We start from the raw sequence: 5,714 nt of genomic DNA on the forward strand, positions 1-5,714 counted from the left end.
CAGCTTCGGCTGCAGAAGTTTGGAGTGGGGAACAAAAAGTTGTTCTTGGTGGCTTCTGTTGTACATCAGCACACGCTGAGATTTTAGTGGAGAGAAGAAATCAGCTTCTTCCAAAGTAAAGCTTGGAAAAATGGTGATGTTCACTTGCCAGCATCCAAAGACAGGGTAGTTCACTAGGAGATGCTTACCCTTATATCTGCCCTTTTATTTTCGATCTTCAGTTCCAAGAGGGGAGTGAAATAGGGGCACAGACAGAGGCCATATCACCTTACTGTCCTTGTTCTTCATTTGCAGATTACTTACAAGGCCGTTGGGTCTCTGGATCCCAGTGCTGACCTGTCCAGCCAAAGAGGGAAAGTCTTCAAACTAAGGAATGAAACGCATCACCTCTTTGTAGGATTGTACCCAGGGACAACGTATTCATTCACCATCAAGGCCAGCACAGTGAAGGGCTTTGGGCCACCCATCACAACACGGATTGCAACTAAGATTTCAGGTATTGCTTTGGGGAAGACAAAAAAGGAACTTTACAGGGCTTTGTTCTTTAGATCTACAACTGATGTGTGAAACAATAAAAAGGCGTTCAGCTTGGTGTCTCCTCCACGAGTTTTATAGGGACCGTAATCTATTATCTACGTTTGTTCAGATTACAAATGCAGGGGTTAATTTGTGGATGCCTTAGGAGGATTTCAGATGGGAACCTTTGTTAGTTCAATAGATGAACTCTCACTATAGCAGATTATTCAAATTATATGCTTGGTCACAGAAGCTCCTTCAAAAATGTGGCTTTATCTCAAGAATACATCAAAAACGAATGCAGTGAAGTAATTGAATTAATAGCAGAAAGAGAAGAAAATGAAGAAGAGAAACTGTATTTATGGGTTTCTTTCCTGAGTAAGACCACGGGAAGGGCCTCAGGTAGGTAGAGAAGGATGTCAAAGGCCCTGAAATCAGGAGGCACTGCAGAGAAAGCTCCTGGGTACTCAGGAGAAGCAAGGAAACTCGGTCTGGCTACCAACAGCTCAAATGGGTAAGGTGGTGGTTGAGATGACATTGAATGAACATATGCAGAATTAAATATTAGAATTTCACTAAGCCAGGTTCTCTAATGGACATTTTTTTAGAGTATCTATCACAGCGACATCAAATCAAATGTTTGGGACACTTGTAATGCTGAAATATGCAGCGCTGCATATTTTCCCTTATCTTTCAGAACTGGTTAGTAAGTTGTTAGCAGTAAATAACAGTTTAAAATTTTAAGGAAATAAAATATCTCTATTCTCTGCACTGACCATCAGCAAAGCTAGAGCCTTTTAGGCGTAGTGCAGAAGCTCATGTCACATCCACGTGGAGTACAGCCAAGGGCTGTAAGGCTGCCTGCAGAGGGAAGGCATGGCGTGTCCTCTGCTCACCTCCGGCCAGAGGAACAAAACAGCACAGGAATGGGGGTGCTTTTCTCTTCTTATTCAGTTTCTTTTCATTTTATTTTTAAGGGAGTGCTCAAATCTTGTTAGAAGCCTGCATGATTATTAAATGTATGGGCACTGAGCTCAGTTTATCATCTTTTTCTCTGTCCTCTAAACTTCTTGTTTGTAGTAGATAGGCACAGGCCTCATGCAGGCTCCTCTGGCGTTAGATTGTACTGTTGTATGGTCAGTCCTCTGCACGGGATTTTGGAGTTACTGTTATATTTACTTTAAGATGCAATCCTAAAGGAAGTAGAGAGAAAAATGAGATTTGCATTGACTTATTTTCACTTAGAATGTCTTTGTAAGGCTGTCTGGAAACTGCTAGTTTTAAAATGAAAGGCCACCTTATGCAGTAGGAAAGTGTGACTGTGCATGTTTATCTGGGTGGATGTTTGTTAATTTATTTATCACACTTATATACTATTTATCACACACTTTATAATACTAGCCTGAATTCCCAAGGACTTCTCTTTGGGCAGGACTCAGCAAAACAGGCACCACATCAGTGAGCAGTGCTCTCTGCTTTAGGGAGGTCACTGCCAAAAGTCATTTTAATGAGGCACTGTCCAACTCTTCCATGTTGAGGACACAAAAATGCCATATCCTGTTACAGCATCTTGTGACAAATAACAGTGCAGTTGCTGAATTGTACTTGATACCATTAGCTACACCTGCCAAAAACGATGTCGCTTCCATTTGTTTCTCAACTAAATGGCATCTGAAAGTCAAATGGTGCATTCTGTGAAGGAACCAGCCCAGCTGGCTGACACAGCAGAGGCCGTTCAGTCGCACCAGTGCAGCATTACAACTAGGCCAATGGAAGCTGCAGCAAAGCAGAGCCTGCAGAGGTACAGCCCAACCTGCTCGTGGTGCCCAAGGAGCCCTGCAGCACTGCAGTGTCACCTCTGCCCAGTGCAGGAGCAGCACAGTTCTGACTGTGGCGTTTCCAGTGAGTACAGCGCTATCAGGTACTGGGTACTGCTGGTGCCCTACATCTTTAAGTGACTCATACTGCTTCCCTCAGTGCACAGCACCTTCTGCAGAGGAATTCCTGCTAAGGAACTGCCATTTGTTCTGAACTCGTTGCCAGCTTATGGATAGGGAAGTCAGTTGCTGAGCTGATAATAGGAAACACCGTGCTTAACAGTTTTCAGGCATTTAGATAAAAATCCTGATTGTAAACAGGATTACTGTGGAAATCGCTGTGAGAGGATTAAATGTGGGACCCCCACAGTGCAGCTTGCCCTTGAGAGTTGGAGATGAACTGAATGGGACTGTGCTCTTCATGTAAATTCTTCTATTTGCTTTATAGTTAGGGATATTTCAACAAAGCTTACCTCTTTGGAATAAATACAGTGCTGCTCAGATTCTTCAGTTTTTTTGTCCCTAAGGGATGTCTGCTACTGGGGAAGGAAGAATTAACGTAATGAGTAGGCTGTGTTTGCTAGGGAAACTTGTCCCACCTTGATGAAATGATCGTAGCAGAAGGTAATAAAGCAGAAGTAGGAAGAGGACTGGAGTTAGGTGTGAGTGGTCAGTGGTCTTCCATATTGCTGTGAGGAACACCACTGCTGGAGTGATGGATACTGTGGTTTGTCACTGCCCACAACACACGCTGGTGGACACACCACTAAAGCACTGGGGTTAAATACCTGTTTGAGTGCTCAAATAATTTCACGTTCTTCTCTTGATGCTTTCCCACTTCATAATGTACCTTCCAGCTAATCAAGGAGATACATCTCACACATGTGCATTAAAAATTCTTTAAGATGTGAGAACTCTGATCCATTGGCACGAATAGTGAATAAGAGCTGGGTTCCTGGGTGCAGCTTTCAGCCCCGTCACTGATTCACAGGTCTCAGATGGCATCTTTCAATGTCCATGCAGTTCTTCGTCTACTTTTAATTTTGAAAAAACAATCCCATCCCAAAGGATTGCTAAGTCTTAAAAATTCAGGGCAGGATTTTCAAGGCCAGTGAAGATTTGAGTGTCCTGTTTAATTTTAATAGGAAATGAGTGTACAAATTTTTTAAACAGTTATGACAATTTTGGTCATAACATTGAGAAAGTATTTTGATGTTTCATTTGAGAAATGTTAAACGAGCTCCAAGAAATGTTAATAGCATGTTGCCATCACTACCAGAGGCAGCAACTGGTGTCTCAGTGACATGTTGCTCTTTGTTCTGCTGCAGCACCATCAATGCCAGAGTACGACACGGACTCGCCCTTGAACGAGACAGACACCACCATCACTGTCATGCTGAAGCCTGCTCAGTCCCGGGGAGCCCCTGTCAGGTGGGTGATTCCTTTTTCTTTTTTTTTTTTATTTTTATTTGCAGCGTTCCCCTCTCCTTCTTCCCCAGGTTTCACTCATCATTTATTCTCATCTGATAACGGAGCTGTTGAAAGCGAACGCTGGCTACGTGGCCAACGTGGCTGTTGATTCTGCCTTTCACGTTTCCTTTTATAAATGCATCCCGCTGCTAACCTCCAGGAATGGTTGCTGATGGCATTGCATGGGGTCACTGCCCTTTCAGCATCGCCTCAGGAGCCTCAGCAATACTGGAGTTTCAGTATATAAAGCTATGTGCTGTGATGTGAGCTCAGCAAGCGTAGACGAGGCTGCAGGCCTCCATCTCCTGCCCTCGTTTCTGAGGGACAAGCCTTTGTTGTAATTATATATATGGTAGGAATGCCTGAACAAATGTTTGCAGGTCATTTGTTCCAAATCTGGATCAAGCCAGGCTCCTCGCATCTCAGTGTTACAAGTCAGCTGCTGCCCCCAGCTTGTTGCAGAGAGAGGAGGTGATGGAGGTTGGCGGAGTCCCTCTGGTTTAGTGGGATGCCACCAGCTGTAGGTGGGCAGTTTCCATTTCCAGAGCGGAGGACTCAGGGGAAGGAAGCTATATGGATGGAACTTGTGAAACAGGATGATGGCCTTGTAGAAAACATCTGTGACTAATTTTGTGACTAATCCTGGGCTGGATCGCATTCTTACTGGCTCTCCAGGACTGAAATGGGGCACCTAGCTGCAGATCTCTCTCTGGCTGCTGAAACGTGACTTAGAGGCCTGTACTCCACTGCTGTCTTTTGCTTTGGTAAACGTGCACGTGTTGAAAGGCATCAGCACAAGAGAACAAACTGCCTCTCAGAGACAGCGCTGCCTTACCTGAAGCTGGCAGGAATGCCAGGCACTCCTCCATCCTCCGTTCTCTTCAGCTGAGCATGTAAATTAAACTGCTTATGATAAAATTAGCTGTAGTTTACCTAGGAGGATCTGGGCTGCTCTGTAAAATACCCAGCAGCCGTTACCTTCCTGTAGGCTCTTTAGGATTTCCCTTGAGTTTTCACAAGACACTTCTTTTTTTCCTCTGAGTGGTATTTTAAAAACAAATAATTGCTTCTCTCAGAAGTGTATGGGCTTTGTACATCCCACGGATGAGTTCCTAGTGCTTTTTGAAGGCGTCTCACTAAGTGTTCAGGAGCAGATTACTCACGTGTAAACTTGTTTAATTTAATGAAGTATCCTACCCCAATTAGTGCTCCATCTCTGTCACAGCTTTTTCCCAAGTTGCATTGTTAGTTTAAAGCAAAATAGCTATTTTTTAAAAACTGAGCACCACCCCCTTTCTAGTTGTTCTGAGAAGCAGGCTTCAACATTTCCCTTTTAATCCCTGGTACTCCATATGAACGAATTTAGGAGCCTATTTTCTGAGTCCTTTAGGGATATTGTTGTGCTGGAAAATGGCAGTAAAATCACAGAGCTCTGCTTTGTTTTATTTCTTTATATGGGGGAACGTTCCTGTATCTCGTTTTACCACCTGCTGTCTTAAGAGTGTTGCTATTTCGTCTTTTTATTGAAAGTCTTGCGATTTTTCTTGAAGCCAATTTGCTATACTTCAACCTCTTTTAGAGAACAGTGTCTTTTTCAGCAAATGCATCTATTATAAGAAAAAAAAAAAATCTACAAAGTTTTCCTAATTTTTCAGTCTAGTTTCTTTAATCGCATTGTGGCCTATAGTGCATGCCTGCAGAGTGTAATATTTATGCCACATCCAAATGATGAGATGACTTCTTTTATTGAGCCCTGTCCATTGACACAGAAATCCAGAGCAGAGGTGTATGTGTGTGACAGGGGAGGAGTCCTCCCCTAAAAATCTCAGGGGAGATATTTAGCTTTTTATTAGCTATGACAGCTGAACAATGAATGAATTCCTTTTGCTGTATAAATATAGCCTGCTCTTA

The 5,714-nt window shown here is 43.2% G+C and overlaps 1 long non-coding RNA gene across 1 annotated transcript; it reads left to right on the top strand.

The window, feature by feature from the left end:
* The first annotated feature begins 298 nt into the window (after positions 1 to 298).
* LOC104914012 lies at positions 299 to 5,393 on the top strand. Its single transcript, XR_002121052.1, has 3 exons — positions 299 to 496; positions 3,662 to 3,764; positions 4,184 to 5,393. It is a non-coding gene; the product is annotated as an uncharacterized LOC104914012 (long non-coding RNA).
* Positions 5,394 to 5,714: the final 321 nt, after the last annotated feature.

This window comes from Meleagris gallopavo, chromosome 22 (genome assembly GCF_000146605.3).
Source record: "Meleagris gallopavo isolate NT-WF06-2002-E0010 breed Aviagen turkey brand Nicholas breeding stock chromosome 22, Turkey_5.1, whole genome shotgun sequence".
In the NCBI taxonomy this organism is placed as follows: Eukaryota; Metazoa; Chordata; class Aves; order Galliformes; family Phasianidae; genus Meleagris; species Meleagris gallopavo.